General features: G+C 47.8%; 1 protein-coding gene across 2 annotated transcripts in view; it reads left to right on the top strand.

The window, feature by feature from the left end:
- The first annotated feature begins 4180 nt into the window (after positions 1 to 4180).
- LOC146797925 (uncharacterized) overlaps positions 4181 to 19174 on the top strand; it is a 196854-nt gene continuing 181860 nt past the window's right edge. The window contains exon 1 of one of the 2 annotated variants that reach the window (XR_014968556.1): positions 4181 to 4761. The gene's annotated coding sequence lies outside the window, so the exon portion shown is untranslated. The remainder of the gene's footprint in view (positions 4762 to 19174) is intronic. The other variant, XR_014968558.1, reaches the window with a different exon arrangement.

Raw genomic sequence — 19174 nt, 5'->3', positions numbered from 1 at the left:
TTCAAGGTGCGCTTTATTTTATTTGCAGTTACCTGAAGGTGAAAGACCTAGAAAATAGTTTTAGAACAGTTTGTTTCTTTTTAGCCATGCCTTTGGACTCTGCCCCACTGCACTCAGGATCACAGTTCCCATGTTTTATTATGCGCTTCTACCGCTGGGTTAAAGGGGAATGGAGGCTGTACAGGAACAAATAATAAACTTAGAATCCTGTTTAAATGTTGTATCTATCCACTCAGTGGCTTTTTAGTGCTTCCCACCAGCAAATAGGAGGCTACTGAGGGACTAACAGTAGGATAAGGGGGTCAGTTGTTGGAAGTCTGCATCATGTTCAAGGGCGTAGCTTCCACAGCAGGTGCACCAGGGCACAGAAGTTGGATGGACATTCTGATCTTTGAATATTGCTATATTTTATCATTCAAAAAGCAGCCATGGGGGCGGTGGGGGGCAATTCCTTGCTTGCACCAGGTCCCATGACACCCCAGCTACGCTACTGACTGTGTTTTAAAATATGAAGGCAGGGATTAGTTGAAAGGGTTCAATCATGTCCGTTTATGCATCCTCCAGCAGGCGTCTAGCTACCTATGCCCTCTAGACATGAGGGTGCTGTTCTCGCCTCCTAGACAATTTGTTGTGTGACTAGTGCCAAAGGCTCATCCATAGGGACAAATGAGAGTTTCCCTTCCTCCCAGGAGCTGCCACACAATGTCTGATAGATGCTCTGTCTGTTTCGTCAAGTTTTAATTCACCTTTCAGAGTTAGCATTGTGTAGTGGAGGAGGCGTGGTCCTCCTCTTGAAGTGCTTGTAGAGGATAGGTCTGCAGGGCTGCCATGAATCAAAGTGTGCATGTTGGCCTGCACAAAAGCTGTAGCTATCGGAATCTGACATGCGAACTTTTAAGGCCTCTAAACCGCGCCGTACTACAGAGCCTGAGGGAGGGCTTTATTTGTAAAAAAAAAAAGTGCCAGGGCTCTAGTCAGGAGGCCTCTGCAGCTTGCACCATTCGATGCCACTGACGTTGTTGCCAAGGACAGTACCTACACAACTACTACTAACTAGCACACCACAAATGTGACAATTGAGCCTGTTCCAGACCTCCAAAGCTATAAAAATATCTTGGGCGGCAGTTATTAATTGTTTTTAATGTGTACTGAATTAATAAACAATTGCTGTTCTGCTCATCTCTAATTTACACAAACAGCACCACGATGTGGCAGCTGTCATAAGTGCCTGTGTCAACAATTAAGTGCCAGTGCCAAGCACCGGAAACCACTGGCTTAAATTAAGCCCTGGCCTGAGGGACTAAGACGGCAGGTTTCTCGTTTCCAATGGAGAGTTGACTTGCTCTTCTCAAGCCAATCCCAACGCCACTCCCATATGCTTTTAATAAAAGTCTTGTACTCTTTATTTTAAAGAGCAATGTTGGGATTGGCTGGGCCAGGCCTACACAAAGCAAGCTTCACCGCACTGAATGGCATGCAGCCTCAGGGTGGTGGAATAGCATACGGCTCAAGGCTCTGAGAGGGGCTGGTCCTCCGCATAGCAGGGTGAGAGCATCACTGAGTGGGCATCGCTGCAGGACTTGGTAAGTAGCACTGCTGAAGACAATCGAAAGAGCATGGAGCCCTGTTAGAATCATCACTAGATGAGTGGTAACAATCACAAGAAGGCTGCACTGTTGAGCTGCTCTGTCAGAAACTTTGAAATAATGTACTGTGTATCAGTCCGCAATGAAGGAATATACGATGTTACATCGCGGTCTATACACCGCGATACCTTTACAACACAGGCATTTCAACGCAAGTCGTTACAACGACTTGCGCTGGAGGGGGCTGGACTTAGGAATGGTATGATTTACTATTCTCCATTCTTTCTCTATTTACTCCAGTAAATCATACTATTCCTTAGCTTAGAGCGCCATCCAGCGCAAGTCATTGTAATGGCTTGCGTTGTAATGCCCGCGTTGTAAAGGTATTGCGGTGTGAAGACCGCAATGTAACCGATTTTTACCGTGATGAAGCATCAGTCCTGATGTGCATTAAGTACAGCTGCGTGCATGTCTGTGGCCAGGAGGCCTCACTTAATATTGAAACTAACCAAGCTTGCTGCACCACTACCTTGTACAGGTGAAGTGACAAAAAAGCTGCTCACATTGGGAGTTATTTTTATTTTCACAATCTACAACTTCATTAAACTCTTTAAAAAAAGTTAAAATGAGGGTTTCTGTTCTTTTCTGAAAGGTCTCCCAATGAGAATTTGTGTTGCTCAGTGATATTCAACTCTCTTTCAGATATCTGGAGTTTTGAAGTAAGGCTTGCAACTGAGGATTTCTTATATGTTACATAAAAACATCTAAATTCAGACTTCTGAAGGTTTGAATCTTTTTTTGCGCTACCCTTATTGGTTGATCAATAACAGCAACTCTTAGTTTTCTTTTTAGTCTGCCAGGTACAAATATCTACAGCTTGTTACGTTTAGAAATGTTTGTAATTAACTCTTAATGTTTTTGTTAGGCCTGGGCTAAAATTCCGTTCCGCTCGCGGAAATTCCGATAATTTGACATTTTCGTGTTCCGCGGAGAGCGCCAAAATGTCAAAATTTCCACAATCCGCATTTTACCGGAAATTTTTTGCTTGCTCGCGCTGTAAAATAATACATTCTCGCGTGCGCGCGATCGCCTTACCTGAAACCCGCGTTCGCCGACAAGTTTTCCCGATCCGGTCGCGTTCTCCACGAGATGTTGGATTGTTCGTAGCCATTTGCGCTGTCTCGCGACAGTTCGCGTCCGCAGTAACATCATTCGTTGCGCGATCACGTCTTTCTTCTCGCGATCATGCACCGCGAGACAAGTGAAAACAAGATGGCCGCGCCCGCGAGCAACCACGTTGGGTAAGTTGGCGAGCTGCGACCACGCAGAAAATACCACGAACGGGCGGGAAAAAAACTTCTGCATCTTCGCGATATTTCCGCGTGTTTGCAGAGATTTTTTACATTTTCGCGATAATTTGCGAAAGTGAATTTTGCAAATTCCGCCCACCTCTAGTTTTTGTTAAAGGAGTTCAGTGGGTTACTGACCCCGCTGCTATGATCATTGTTTCACCTCCAGGATTGTAAGAATTGGGTTCACCCAGCACATGGCAGTCATACAGTCGTTCACGCCTCACCACTTTAAACTATATCCAGTTGCCACTGGTAAGTAGGATAGTTGAAGTTTGGTACCACTTCATATAGTTGACCAAACTGTGTAGTTCTGGAAGCATACAGTTATGCTGCTATGTGCCTCCATTTCCACCGATGCGGACAATTTGAGATCACTAAACAACAAGATGTTTTTTTGTGTTAAGACTTGTGTAGAAACAGCTTTTGCATGATATGCACCAGTGGTTCTTAACCTGTGGTCTGGGAACCCCTGGGGGTCCGCGAAGTCTACGAAGGGAGTCCGCGACTGCTCAGAAAATAAAATAACATAAACAGTTTAATAAATTGTATATAAGTGAAGAAGCATAATGTAAAATTGAAAATTTTAGAAAGTTCTGCATATTTGAAGGACTTCGAAATTGGAGGCTAAAAATTAGCTTAGTATCCTCCGATTGATTTGTATGGGAGATGAGTGACAATTGAATTTAAGGAAGCTCCAACCTTCCCATTACAATTACAATTTTGTTTTTTATATATATTTGTGAATATAACATAATAAATTATAATATAGTATAGTATTTTTTCTGTATTTTTGTGGGGTTTTTTGTAGCACAAATCATTAAAAATGCCGAATCTTGGTCACCAGATTCCCAGAATGAATCAGTGGCGGGGTCCTCGGGTTCCAGTAATGATTAAATGGGGGTCCACATAAGTCGAAAGGTTAAGAACCACTGATGTACACATTTGCCACAGAGGTTGCAAATGCAAAGCCGGGACTTGACTTAACTAGGAACTCTGGTTTTCCTTTATGCAACATTCCCTAAGAAGGAATGGGCAAGGAGCATGCTTCAGACGGTGAATTATAGTGCCTCTAGATGGCGCCAGAGGTTAGCAAAGGGGCAATGGTCGTGTTTTTCCACAATGAAGGCATAACACCTGATCTAACGCGGTGGTTCGAGGTATTCTGGTACCCTGAACTTGAGCATTACATCTAGCTTGAAAAAAACGACGACGTTCCTTCCCTTGTGCCCTCTGTTTTTGCACACGAGTGTGGGGGGAGAAGGAGAATCTCTGCTGTGGCAGGGGCGGACGAGGAGGGAGTGCACCGGATAGCGCGAAGAGCTAAGGGAAGGGTGGAGCTGATAAGGAAAAAGAAGGCGCTGTCGGGGAGAAAGGAGGTCCGCACACGGGAGGGCTGAGCCAAACTGGAGTAAACAGAGGAAAGGCAGAGGAAAATGGCGACCGTGGAAACGCCGGAATAGTACGAGAAGCAAGGGAGCAGCGAGGGAAATCCGACTGCTGATGAGACAGGGGCAGAAGGTAGAAATGATGAAGAGCGGAGCCTACCGGGACGGCAGGCGGGTGAAAATTCGGAGCGTAAAAAAACTGCAGAGCGGAAAGAGCGACGTATGTCCGAAAGAATCAGGGAGAGCAAAGGATGCCGACATTAAGGAAGCAGATAGGGAAATAGAGGGAGGGAATGAAACACAGAAATAACACAGCAAAGCAAAGAACATGCACGTGTAAGAAAAGGAGGACGTACAGAGAAAACTTCAGATGAGAAGGAGCGCAGAGACAGACAAAAGCTGAACAGAGACTGAGGAGAAAGCAAAGAGTAAAAAAAGGTAGGACAGAGAATGCTTAGAAGATAGAGGACAGAGGTAAGGCAGTAGGTAGAGGGGCTGTCCAAGCGGCGGGCGAGGTAAGGCCTCAACCACCAGCAGGGGACGCAAAATAAGAAGAAAATAAAACGGGAAAAAACATTTTCTTTTAGTGGACTAGGAGTTCACCAGCAGCAAAATTGTATTTTCCCGACTCCCCTGACAATTTCACTGCTCACGCAGAAGGGAAAAATAACGAAAAAGAGGGCGAGGTATGGTAAAGAAAGACTACACAGGTGAAAAACAAGTAGTTTAGGAACTGTAGAGGGTAACAAGGAAATCATATCAAAGAGAGAGAAGAGGAACAGGGTATTGAAGCACATGAGAAACAGAAGAATCAGAAGAAAAACGCGGTGGATAGGAACTTCGCCAGACAAACCCTCTAATAAAAGTATGGGGAAAATATTATTTTAAACGAGCGGCCAAGAAAGGAAAAACATGTTTAGTTGTGTTCTGGGATCACTGCCATAAAAAAAGAAATACATCCTCGAAGCACAGCTGGGCTATAAAGAGAGAACATTTAACACTGCATTAACAGTTTTGAAGAAGCCTTTTACGAGGATTACCAAAATGAAGAACATTCCTGACATGCTTTTTTTCCTAGATTTAACCATAACACCTTTCATAGCACTACTCCAAACCCTAATCCTACCTGCAGGTCTAACTTTTAGGAGAGTTCTCACCCTAAACCTATCCCCAACACTGTCAATTTAAGGATAACCTGAAGAAAAATTCCAACTTTGACTAAACTTTATCCTTACTAAAGTCCAGGACAAAAACCTTACACCCACTTTAACCCAACCCTTTTATTACTCATCACCCAAGTCCCAACAAAATCTTTACCCTAGCCTTTTCTTCAAGTTTAATCCAAACTATTACCCTAACCTGGGGCCTATGTGAACGAGCTTGGGGGCATATTATCAAGGTCTTGCTATAGACTTATCGCAGCTTTTAGCGTCCATTTTCAGGCGAAAAGCGGCGATAATTCTATCGCACTATTATCAAGCAAGCGCTAAACTGCTTTAGCGCTTGCTTGATAATGTAAGCGACCGTTTTCAATTACGCCTTGCATGTCATCGCTAATGACATGCAAGGTAGGCGTTCCTGACTTAAAGTCCATGAAAACGGTCGCTAACACAACATCGCCTTATTACCAATGCGGCCCGAATCCAGCGACACAATAAAAAACGTGCGATAAGCGCTTTTATTTCCCTAACGCCTAAATGAAATATGACTTAGCCATACATTACAAGGGAGCTGGATAGTCAGGTTACGACCACGCTTGCCTATTAGCAAGCTTTTTTTAATCGCACTGGCTTTATTGCAGGATTTCTCCCTCTATCGCTGGCTTTCACATCGCATCTTAGCGGCGCCTTGATAATAGGCCGCTAATGATGCGATGTGAACCAGTGATAGATGGCGATAAAAAAAAATGCGCTAAACGCCCTTAGCGATATTTATCGCATTTTGTTGATAATATCCCCCCACGTGTTTGTGATTCCAAGATCTCATGGTAATCGCTATGGTGTAGTGAAGAAAGAAAGACAGTGGAGATTTACTGAGAATAGAGTGTTGGGGTTCACAGAAGGACCCGTTGGGAAGGAGGATACAATTCTGAAAAAGTATATAATATTCTTACTGTTATTAATAATATATCAGACCATAATCCCCAGCCTACAGAAAATAAATGGCTCAGAGAGATGGTCCATTTAATAGCTATCACACAGTATAGTTAGTTTTTAATATTGCATTCAATCTTACATTGTACATATTAAAAATCTGGACTACAAGGCTATGTAGTGACTTGCCCACAATCACATCATTTTTGATGACATGGAAACACCATGTTTAGAAGTTAGAACTCACGAATCCATGTTTCAAAGTCATGATAAGTCGATGAGAAAGGCTGTTTTGGGAATTGGACGGTAGAACCAATGTTGCCTTTTCACTGCTTGACTCCACAACCTCATAAAATGTCCTTGCATCATTCAGTTGACTCAACTTTGACAGAAGGAAAAAAGAAGGAACATGAATACTATTTACTTTGTTCCAAATGACAGTATTATCTTACTAAAGAGAAAAAAAACGAAACTAGGAAGCGGGATGTAATATTTCTGGGGATTCTAAGCACATTCCGTACTTCACGATCAGTGCATAAACATACAGGGATATTTGGCACATTTCTCTCTATCCCTCTCTCCCTCTCTTTCTCTCTCTCTCCCTCTCTCTCTCTCCCCACTTCTCTTACCCTCTCGAAAATCCAAACACTTTCCCAGCAGAATGTTATTGGTATGTTGCCTGCTCTCCCTCACCCCATCACAGCAAATATTATTTTACAATGTGTTTTTTTTTGGACCGCAACGCAGTAGAAAAAAAATAAAAACGTGAAAAGTACTTTCTCGGGGTAGAAGGGGAAGAAACATCGGTTTTACTGCAAAGAATTAAGGTGTGCTACTTCCTCCCCTTACTTTCCAATTCCCTGTTGGGTGTGTTAGATGGTGGACGTTTCTGAAAACACCATGAACACTTCAGAGAGGTTGAGTCTGAGACACATTCCTAGAGGAAATCTAACATTAGACATAGCAAAGGCCCCAAAACACTCAACTCTGAGTCCACTGACCCGCCTCAAACCCAGCACACATCCTCCAAGAAGACCATGAGCCAAACCCAAACCAAAACCCTAGAACTAAATGTACACTCAACCCTACCCCGTACCCAGCCTTCAACACAAACCTTCGAGGGACTCTACTGAGACCCTCAACTGGTGTTACAGGATTAAAAGTATTAATGATGAAAACATTGTTCTATTCTTTAACTGGTGTTCTTTATTGTAACATAAAGAAAAGAAATAAAGCTTAATTTTCACTTATTCGGTTCGTTTTGGTTTCGTGACACCAGCATCTTTCAGGGGAAAAAAAGGGTGAGGGACTTAAGAATATCAGAGCAAGACTCTTGCTTCACCATTTCTACTCTACGTTCTGCATAACAAATAATACATGTATGAATAAATACTCTTATTTTATCTTCACCTTTATAGGTTTTTCCATGACTGAGAAGGTGGAGTGGGGGTGGGGTGGTCAGGAAGATGAAATGAGAAGAATGGTAGCTGCTGAGAATATGTAATGGGAAAAAAAAAGAAAAAATTATGTCTTGTGGTCAAAGGAAAAGGGAGGGAAAGAGGACCAATCATAGATAGTAGGTACTGCCGAACATGTGCCGATTTACCTATAAATAATGAACTCAGATCCTGATGACCATAGTTACGTTTCGGCGCCCCGTCTGTAGTTCTTCCACTCCGCAAGGTCTGTCATGTATAACAGAGGGCCCACCCACACTGTATAGGGATCTCTTTAGGAGTTCAGTCAGATACTAAATGAACATCATTCTACTATGCTCTCAATTCTGTTAATAATGTGCACACAGTGCTTAATTTGAGCTGGTTGTTGCATGTCGGGCCCAAACGTTCTCATTTTTGGGCAACGTCAGTTATTGTTCCTTATCAGACTTTGACCCTTGTACAGGAGAGTGAAAAATAAAGATGAAAGGAGGGAAAGATGGAAAGAAGGTGGCAAACAGTAAAAGCAGGGACCTACAAGAGTGGGATAAAGGGGCAGGGAGTGCCTGGCAGGGGATTAAAACGATTTAAGACTAGCCATCCTTGGTATTCTTGACACCGAAATACAATAGCGTGCCCGGGGGGCTTCTTAGCTAAATCTTGGGCCATAGAATTTTTTTTTTTTACAAATTAACAGGCATATTATCAAGAAAAGGCGTTAAAATTATCGCCGCTTTACCGGCAGAAAACTGCTGCTAAAGCGGCGATAATGGGCTTGATAATATGCCACAGAGAATTCCAATAGAAGCCCATGTTGACACCAGAACATGGGCTTCTATGGGAATTGATAATATGCCCCCAAGTACTGTGTACACACCAGTACTCTAAGTGGGAAGAAGTGGGAAGGTGGGTGGGAAGGGGTCGATGATGGGTGTGACTAAGAAGGATATCTAAGAAACCTGAAAAAGAGCCTCGACCATTGAGACAAAAAAGCTTGATGTAATGTCCTATTACTTACCAGTAATCTTCATTACTCCGGGTCCCGTAGTCCTCGACACCGTCATGGACAAGTGAGATGTAACTATCTCACTGACAGAAAAAGAACGAAGGAATGCTGGACCTACCCTTCCCCCTCCCACTGGGAGTACTTAAGGAGTACCGTCCCAGCATTCCTCCTGAAATACCAAGCCCCAATGAAGGCCGGCAGACAGGGAGGGAGGGAGGGAAGTCATGACGGTGTCGAGGACTACGGGACCCGGAGTAATGAAGATTACCGGTAAGTAATAGGACATTACCCCCAGGTCCCTCCGTCCTCGACACCGTCATGGACAAGTGAGAAATACCAAAGCAAACACCGGCATTCATACCAGAAAACACAACAAACCACCAGGATAGCAAACAAACCCAGAGATTTATTGGAAATAAAGTAGAAAAAAACATTAGGAGCGAACAGAGCTCAACACCCCCAATGCAAAACCTCCATCATCCCCCAACAGATTGAGGAGGCGATAATGCCTGATGAAAGTATTGGAAGAGGCCCACGTGGCAGCCCTACAAATCTCAGAGAGAGGATCACCCTGAACCTCCGCCCAAGAAGCAGCCACCCCTCTCGTAGAACGACCCTGAACCCCCAAAGGAGGAGGAGAACCAGACAGAGAGTAGGCCAAGGAAATGACTTGCTTCAGCCAACGGCCGATGGACACAGAAGAAGCCTTACTCCCAAGCGAAACCGCACCAAAGGAGACAAAAAGGGAGTCCGACTTGCGAAAAACCGCCGTACGGTCCAGATAAATGCGCAAAGCCCTGCACACATCCAACAAAGACCACTGGGGACCACCAGGAGAATCCAAAACAGATCCCAGGGCAGGTAAAACCAACTCCTGACATCTGTGAAATTGCGAAGAAACCTTCGGCACAAAAGAAGAATCCAGTCGGAGCACCACACCCTCCTCCGTGAAGGAAAGAAAAGGAGGCCACGCCATCAAGGCTCCCAACTCCCCAAGACGACGAGCAGAGGTGACAGCCACCAGGAAAACCACCTTGAGAGTGAGAAATTTTAAATCCACCACATCCAAAGGCTCAAAAGGAGGACCGATCAAAACCCGCAGGACCAAAGGCAAATCCCACAGGGGAAAAGAAGGACGAGGAACAGGCCGAGAAACAGTAAAACTGCGTAGAAGACGAGAAACCAAGTCTTCAATATCCGAAAGATTCCCCCACGGGGAACGAAAAGCCCGAACAGCGGCCCACTGGGCCCGCAGAGTAGACACAGCCAAACCCTTCTCGAAACCTTCCCACAAAAATTGAAGGACAACCTGCAAGGAACAGAACAAAGGGGAGACCCCCAACGCCGAACACCAACGATCAAAATAACCCCAATGCCTATCATAAGCCTTAAGGGTATGAGGCCGCCGGGAACGCTGAAGAGCCACCGCTAAATGTTCCGGGAAACCGCGCCGTCTCCAACCCTGCCTCTCAACTTCCACACCGACAACCGCAACCGGAGAAGTGACAGGCACGGGGAAGACCGAAGTGGAGACGGAGACAGGGGAAAAAACCAGGGACCCTGCACCGCCAAAAGACGCACCGTCGGAAACCAAGACCTCCGAGGCCAAAACGGCAGGACTGCCACCACCTCCCGATCCTCCTGACACAAACGGGCCAGAAACCTGGGAACCAGAGCCAGGGGGGGAAGGCATAGAGGAGACGCGACGGCCACGGGAGAGACAGAGCGTCCACCCCCCAGCAACCCTCCTGCAGAAACCGGGAGCAAAACCGAGGGAGCTGAGCATTGTGCCGGGAGGCAAAGAGGTCCAGAAAGGGATGCCCAAACCTCCTGCACACAAGCCGAAACGCAACCGGGGTGAGAGACAACTCCAGAGAATCCGGAAAGCACCGACTCAGGGCATCCGCCACAAAGTTGTCCACTCCCCGAAGATGAACCGCCGTCAGAGACAGCAGATGGCCCTCCGCCCAACAAAACAGGGGCACCACTATCGCATTCAAAGAAGCCGAACGAATCCCCCCTTGATGATTCAGATAAGCCACCGTCACCATATTGTCAGACTGCACCAACACGTTCCGACCGAGCAACAGATCCCGAAAACCCATCACAGCTCGGGACACCGCCGTGAGCTCTCTCCAGTTGGACGACCGGCGGCTTTCCAGGAGGGACCAACGACCTTGAAGGGAGCGAGACCCCAAGGTCGCCCCCCAACCCAAGGCGCTGGCATCCGACGTCAAGACCAGAGAAGGAGAAGACTGCAGGGGCAGACCCAAAGACAGATGATCCCTCACAGACCACCAAAGAAGAACCGGGAGGACCACCGGAGACACAGGAATAAGAACATCCAAGTCACGGGACAGGGGATCCCAGAGAGACAGGAGGTACACCCAAAGGGGGCGCAGATGAAAACGTGCCCAGGCCACCGTAAAAACTGTTGCCGCCATCAGACCCATAAGACGCAACCAAAGGCGCACCGGAAAGGCACCCCCCACCCGGAAACGACGAGCAAGGTTCACCAACGTCACAACCCGAGGCTCGGGGAGGAACACACGGTTCAGATCCGAATGGAAGCGGGCCCCAATGAAAACCATGTCCTGTGACGGAGTCAGTTGACATTTGGGCAAGTTGATTAGGAAACCATGGGCCCGCAACGCCGAGCACACCACCTCCCTGGCCTCCAGCAACAGGACCCGAGATGAAGCATGGATCAACCAGTTGTCTAAATAGGGGTACACCATCACCCCTTGGAGATGAAGCCACGCGACCAAAGGCGCCACCACCTTTGTAAACACCCTTGGCGCCGACCGGAGACCGAATGGCAACACCATGAACTGGTAATGACGCCCCTGAACACAAAACCGCAGAAACCTGCGGGAACGAGGATGGACCGAGACATGGTAATACGCATCCTGAAGATCGAGGGTACACATGAAGTGACCCGGCAGCACCAATGGAATCACCCTCTGCAAGGTCTCCATGCGGAAAGGAATCTTGGCCACCCATTTGTTCATAACCAAAATCAAGCGGAAACCCCCCGTGTTCTTTGGAACCAGAAAGACCAGGGAATAGAAACCCAACCCCGTCTCCAACGGAGGAACCTCCTGAATGGCACCCTTCCGAAGAAGGTCCAGAATCCCGAGAGAAAGATGAGACCGCTTCACACGACTCGAAGGCCAAGGAGTCGGCCGTACACCCGAGTCTGGAGGAGGAGCCGTAAACTCCAGAACATAACCCTGGCGAATGATGTCCAACACCCAGACGTCGGAACAAGACTGAACCCAGGCATCCAGGAAGAAGCGCAGCCGCCCTCCAACCAACAACCCGGGAACCACCGCCAAAGAGTCAGGAACGTGGCTTGGCAGGGGGAGGGGATTTAGCCTTACAGTCCCGACCACGGCCAGAAGCAAACCTACCCTGGCCTCTCACAAACTGCCTACGAGAAGCAGGGCGAAAGAAAGATTTGGGTTTAGAAGGGACAGGAGCAGTAGCAGAGACTTTAAAAGAAGAAGAATGTTTCTTTTCCTTAAACAATTTGTGCAATTTCGCCTCCAACTCCCCCCCAAACAACATTGTACCCTGAAAGGGCAACCTCAAAGCGCATGCTTTCTGCGCAGAGTCAGTTTTCCAGTCCATAAGGACAAGACTGCGACGTGCAGCCACACAAGCCCCCCCGGACAGAGCAGAAGCACGCACAACGTCAAAGGAGACATCAGACAGCAGCTCCACTTGACGCTCAATCTGCTCAAGTAAACCAGAACAGTCCGTGGCATTATCCATAGACTGATAGAGAGACTTCAGGTCAGACAACAGGGACTGCGACACATAAGTTCCGTAGATGCCCGCCCTCAAGGCCAGGTGGGAACCAGAATACACCTTACGGAGCGCCACATCCGCCTTCTTGTCAACCGGATCCTTCAGCACAGCATCTTCAGCAAGGGAAGTACGCCCCACCAAACTAGCCACAAACGAGTCAATAGGAATTGAATCAGGCAGTTCAGTAGCCATATCCTGCAGAGGATAGAGTTTAGTCATGAATCGCGGAATCAGAATGCGATCAGGATCAGCCCACTCGCGCTTCAAAACATCCTTGATGAAGGGATGGACAGGTACATCGACAGTGGCAGCACTCTGAAATTGTCGCAACAAAGGGCCCCTAGAGGTACTAGGTGCGTCCCCGTCAGGGAACCCCATGTTCTCTTTAACATGCTGCACAATAATGGTCATAGCATCCTTGTCCACATATTTGCCCTTCAACTCTTCATCCCCCAAACCAGCAGACTCATCGCCACTAGAGGCCGAAGAAACAGGAGCAGGACACCTGCGACGGGATCCAACATCACCCATCTCAGTCAAAGTTTCCCTGATCAAGCGCTTAATATGCGCATCAGCACCAGCATCACGGCGCCTGGACCTGGCAGGTGAGGGAGACCTGGAAGCACTAGAAGAAGAGGAAGACCTCTCCCGGTGATGTCTTTTCCTGGAATGCTTTCCCATCGTAAAGAACACACCAACAACAGCAAAATCGCCAGAGATAACAACCGCTATGCAGTACTCACCCCAAACGCTCGTATATAACGAGTTTCCCAAAGCCGGTAACCTCGAGGCGCCTGACTTCCGTCCACACGATCAAAAACCGGAAGTCAGGCATGACGACTTCCGGCCGGGGAAGTAGCTCCAACCAATCCAGAGGAACAGCTCGGCCGCGCCCCCCAGCAAGCCCGGCAGGCCAGGAGAGGCGGCCATCGGGCCAAGATGTAACCAACGCGGTATTACACCGCCGCGAGGCTGACGAAAATGGAGAGGCCCGCGCCACTCCCCCCAAGCCCAGCAGGGAGTGAGAGGCCAACAACGAAGGGCCGCCGGCACCAGGTAAGAACCAGCAGCCACAACGCGCGATCCAGAAAGAAGGCAGGAGCGCCCCCGCTCCTGCCGCGTCCTCACACTGTCAGGATGACAGAAAAAGAACAGGAGGAATGCTGGGACGGTACTCCTGAAGTACTCCCAGTGGGAGGGGGAAGGGTAGGTCCAGCATTCCTTCGTTCTTTTTCTGTCAGTGAGATAGTTACATCTCACTTGTCCATGACGGTGTCGAGGACGGAGGGACCTGGGGGTAATACATTTGAAATGTAACCCCATGCTTGAGAAATTCATAAACAGTGTCTCACAGGACAAAGAATAACTGAACTCAGCAGGCAACCAAGTATTTATTTAAAAGTTATATATTTCTGTTATTGTCGACCATAAGGTACATTTAAAAGTAAGTGGTGATACCTTAGTTATTCAATGGGAATAAAAGTGGATAAGCAATGGGGCAAACAATGTTTATTAAAGTCTACCGAGCACAATTTTAAAACAAGTAGTAGATGGGGTGATTAAGATCATGTTTATCTTAATGTGAATGTAAACATGTTTCTGCCCTAGCTTATGTGCCACTACGTTGGGGTATTCATCAGGATCAATAATGTACCTATCCTTTCCCCCAAGACAACCACTCACCATGCACTAGTATTTATTCTATATAGGGATTTTACAAGAAACACGTATTTATGAGTATGTTGTGGGGTTGGTGGCAAATCAGTAGCATGTCAGGTTTGCTGTATCACCTGACATCATATTAACATGACCAGTGTTTTGGGGACAGACCTATTGAAAATCCCCAAGCGCAGAAATGGATTGAGAATCAAAGCAACCCTGACAAAAATGCTCAAACCAACCCTGCTCCCTTCATCTCCTCGCACATCTCACTTTTTCCATCCATTCTCTCCTCTCTGATCCCTTTCTCTCCCTCTGCCACTTCCCTCTCACCCTCTATCGCTCTCCTTCTCTTGAAGCCTCCTGTGCCTGATGCAATTATCCTGGGGAATCAGGGGGGGGGGGACTGACAGAGGCACCAGGAGAGGCCCTGGGCTTTCCAAAGTGGGCTCTAGCCCACCAGAAAAATGCCCAGTGGAATAAAATGCCTGTCCGGCACTGCCAAAGTGTCCTCACCACTGCTGCCCAGAGTGAAGGGGGCAGAGTGGGAGTAGTGATGATGCAGAGCGCAGACAAGTGAACAAACATCCAATAATGTTGCACTTTAAAAATTGGTTTCCAGTAGAAAGACACACACACACGTACGTTATTAGAGCGTAGTGCCAGGGGGTGTTACACCCCTAATAAATATATTTTTTGATGAATAGTTGGGTAAAAGTGGTTTCAGTTGGGTATGGTGTGGTGCATGTAAGATTTCACCAGTGATGTTTACATATACACAGAATAAAAACGTGCACACACTCTCCCTCACTCTGTTTTCCAACTCTTAAAAATTGTTGGTTATTTTGACAAAATCTGGGGGCATATTATCAAGCAGCAGCGATAATTATCACTGAACGCGCTTAGCACGTTTTTTTTTACTAACGCTGGCTATTGCTGGAATTCATCGCCATGCTAGCGCTCTATTAACAACGCTTAGCGCAATGGCAAAAAACATTCCAGCGATAGCGGGGAAATGGGACAACATCGCTGGAAAATCTGCGATGTTTACTGAAAAACGGCGAAAAGCTTGTTGATACCACTTTGTGGCCGTGTCCCCATAATCCACCTCCCATGTTAGGTATGCCTAAATCAGGATTTTAACCCCTTCCACGCGTGGCAAATTCCACCGCGATGCAAGTGGGGCGGGGCTGAGCGTGGCGCTCAGGTACCCAGGACGGCTCCAGGCCGTCATAAATCACGGTGGGTGTGTGCTCGTGAAGGCCGGGAGCCGTCCGAACTCCGCCCACTAATTAATTCGCCCGCACAGGCGGGGAATTAGCCACGCGTGGGCAGAGCGGCAACGGTCGGACAGCTCCTGGCCGTCATGAGCACACGACTACCGTGACTCATGACAGCCGGGAGCCGTCCTGAGCATGGATGTGGTTAACAGACAATAGAAACTAGCGTTAATGGCGCGTTAGCGTGATTATGTTTATCGCTACGCCAGACGGGGCCTCGTGGTTAATATCCCGATGCTGCCTTAGCGATACTTTCCCTGTGAAGTTTTGTCAGGCACGCCTACTTTGCATTCATTAGCGATGCGATGGGATGCATAATGAAAATGTGCGCTAAGACTTGGAAACATGCGCTAGCGCGCCCTTGTCAATAATGCAATACAATTATCGCCGCTTTTCGGCCGAAAACGGACACTAAAGCAGCGATAATGGGCTTGATAATATGCCCCCTGGTGTTTTCTCTCACTAAGGGGCATATTATCAAGAACGACGTTAACATTATCGCCGCTTTCCTGCCTCTAAAGCGGCGATAAGGGGCTTGATAATATGCCCTTGAGAATTCAAAATGAAGCCCAGGTTCACACCAGAACATGGGCTTCTATTGGAATTCTCAAGGGCATATTATCAAGCCCCTTATCGCCGACTGCCGCTAAAGCGGCGATAATTTTAACGCCGTTCTTGATAATATGCCCCTTAGCGCTCCTACCAATCCGCGCTCCCCTCCCTTTCCACTGCTCCTTAAGCCTCTCTCATGCGCCCTCCTCGTTTTATACTGGATTTTAATTTACAATGCCAGCTTGACTGTTGGGAAATCTGAAGCCACCCTCATCTCACTGACCGAACGACGCCCCTGCGAGTTATCCAGCCTCAAAAAATGTAGGGTCGTTTTTTCGGGATTTCTAAAGTGTTATTACTGTTATTTTGAAAAACAAATGTGCTCTGAATTACTCTACGCGGCTCCGACGATCATCGAGAACATTTACTTAACGTTCCCCTAAGGCCTGTTTTCTAGAATTGAGGAGTACGCTGGAAGCCTCGAAGTACCCTTCGCGAGACCCTTTAATGATTTCCGGGGGCCTCTGCCCCCCCACCTCTTTCTTCTCGAGGCGGAGGGACTTCCACGGATGAATCAGAAGTTGGTCGCACTCTGCTCGTCACACCAGCAAGTTGCCCCAAGGAACTGTGGTCAATGTAGTGGCGACGGCGAGTACGCCTATGCCACGGTGTATGTAGAAAAGTATGTGTCGCATTAGCCATCCCTGGACACGTGTTTCGAGGTAGTTGCCTCTCGTCAGCAGGGAGCAGGTCAGTGTAAAGGGGTGCCGCGTGGACTGCCAAAATGTAATTAAAACAGGTAGAGTACCTCTCATGGCGCGCAGGTGCAGGTCCAAGGCTCGTCAGCCCGTTGGCTCAAGGGAGCCGTAATAAATGAATCAGAAGTTGGTCGCACTCTGCTCGTCACACCAGCAAGTTGCCCCAAGGAACTGTGGTCAATGTAGTGGCGACGGCGAGTACGCCTATGCCACGGTGTATGTAGAAAAGTATGTGTCGCATTAGCCATCCCTGGACACGTGTTTCGAGGTAGTTGCCTCTCGTCAGCAGGGAGCCGGTCAGTGTAAAGGGGTGCCGCGTGGACTGCCAAAATGTAATTAAAACAGGTAGAGTACCTCTCATGGCGCGCAGGTGCAGGTCCAAGGCTCGTCAGCCCGTTGGCTCAAGGGAGCCGTAATAAATGAATCAGAAGTTGGTCGCACTCTGCTCGTCACACCAGCAAGTTGCCCCAAGGAACTGTGGTCAATGTAGTGGCGACGGCGAGTACGCCTATGCCACGGTGTATGTAGAAAAGTATGTGTCGCATTAGCCATCCCTGGACACGTGTTTCGAGGTAGTTGCCTCTCGTCAGCAGGGAGCAGGTCAGTGTAAAGGGGTGCCGCGTGGACTGCCAAAATGTAATTAAAACAGGTAGAGTACCTCTCATGGCGCGCAGGTGCAGGTCCAAGGCGTTAGCGTGATTATGTTTATCGCTACGCCAGACGGGGCCTCGTTGTTAATATCCCGATGCTGCCTTAGCGATACTTTCCCTGTGAAGTTTTGTCAGGCACGCCTACTTTGCATTCATTAGCGATGCGATGGGATGCATAATGAAAATGTGCGCTAAGACTTGGAAACATGCGCTAGCGCGCCCTTGTCAATAATGCAATACAATTATCGCCGCTTTTCGGCCGAAAACGGACACTAAAGCGGCGATAATGGGCTTGATAATATGCGCCCTGGTGTTTTCTCTCACTAAGGGGCATATTATCAAGAACGACGTTAACATTATCGCCGCTTTCCTGCCTCTAAAGCGGCGATAAGGGGCTTGATAATATGCCCTTGAGAATTCAAAATGAAGCCCAGGTTCACACCAGAACATGGGCTTCTATTGGAATTCTCAAGGGCATATTATCAAGCCCCTTATCGCCGACTGCCGCTAAAGCGGCGATAATTTTAACGCCGTTCTTGATAATATGCCCCTTAGCGCTCCTATCAATCCGTGCTCCCCTCCCTTTCCACTGCTCCTTAAGCCTCTCTCATGCGCCCTCCTCGTTTTATACTGGATTTTAATTTACAATGCCAGCTTGACTGTTGGGAAATCTGAAGCCACCCTCATCTCACTGACCGAACGACGCCCCTGCGAGTTATCCAGCCTCAAAAAATGTAGGGTCGTTTTTTCGGGATTTCTAAAGTGTTATTACTGTTATTTTGGAAAAACAAATGTGCTCTGAATTACTCTACGCGGCTCCGACGATCATCGAGAACATTTACTTAACGTTCCCCTAAGGCCTGTTTTCTAGAATTGAGGAGTACGCTGGAAGCCTCGAAGTACCCTTCGCGAGACCCTTTAATGATTTCCGGGGGCCTCTGCCCCCCCACCTCTTTCTTCTCGAGGCGGAGGGACTTCCACGGATGTGGACCCTAGATACAGCCCCTCTTTCACCACCTGCTAAAATACCACGGCGCTTACCAAGAAGCATTTATGCTGCCTTTTTCCAGCGTTCTATAATTGGATTCCTTTAAAAATGTCCGACCTGCGCTCTGATTGGCTGCCCGGGGAGCGCCGAATTTCTTGGAAAGAAGAGATTTCTGGTGAACTGCAGGCGCTGGAGACAGAGCGCGGGGGGGGGGGGGGGGGCGTGGGGGAGTTATTTTTCCGTCCGATGAGCTCATACCGCGAATACCTATAGAGAGTGAGGCTTAAGGGGGGGGGGGGGGGGTCGTTGGCAGGGTAGACGTGATGGGAAGACATCGTGGCGGGACAGGCAAGAGGGAAAACGGTGATCTAGCGTTCGGGTGGGGGCAGAACGAAACAATTCTAGGGAGTTTGGTGACCGAACGAGAGGACATTACCGAAATGGGGGGGGGGGGGGGGTTGAGTGTGCGTAGAGAACAGATTAAGGAAATGGGTGTATTAGATAAATGGTGGTATGTAGGTGTCAAGTTTGGGTACAATGTGACTGCGTGAGACGGTGTGCACGATTTTGGGGAGAAAGGGGGTTAATGCGTGGTTAGTCTGAGCCGGTGGTGTCA

Source organism: Triturus cristatus, chromosome 9 (genome assembly GCF_964204655.1).
Source record: "Triturus cristatus chromosome 9, aTriCri1.1, whole genome shotgun sequence".
Taxonomy (NCBI): domain Eukaryota; kingdom Metazoa; phylum Chordata; class Amphibia; order Caudata; family Salamandridae; genus Triturus; species Triturus cristatus.
The sequence above is the reverse complement of the archived record's forward strand: the minus strand, read 5'-3'. Positions and strand labels throughout refer to the sequence as shown.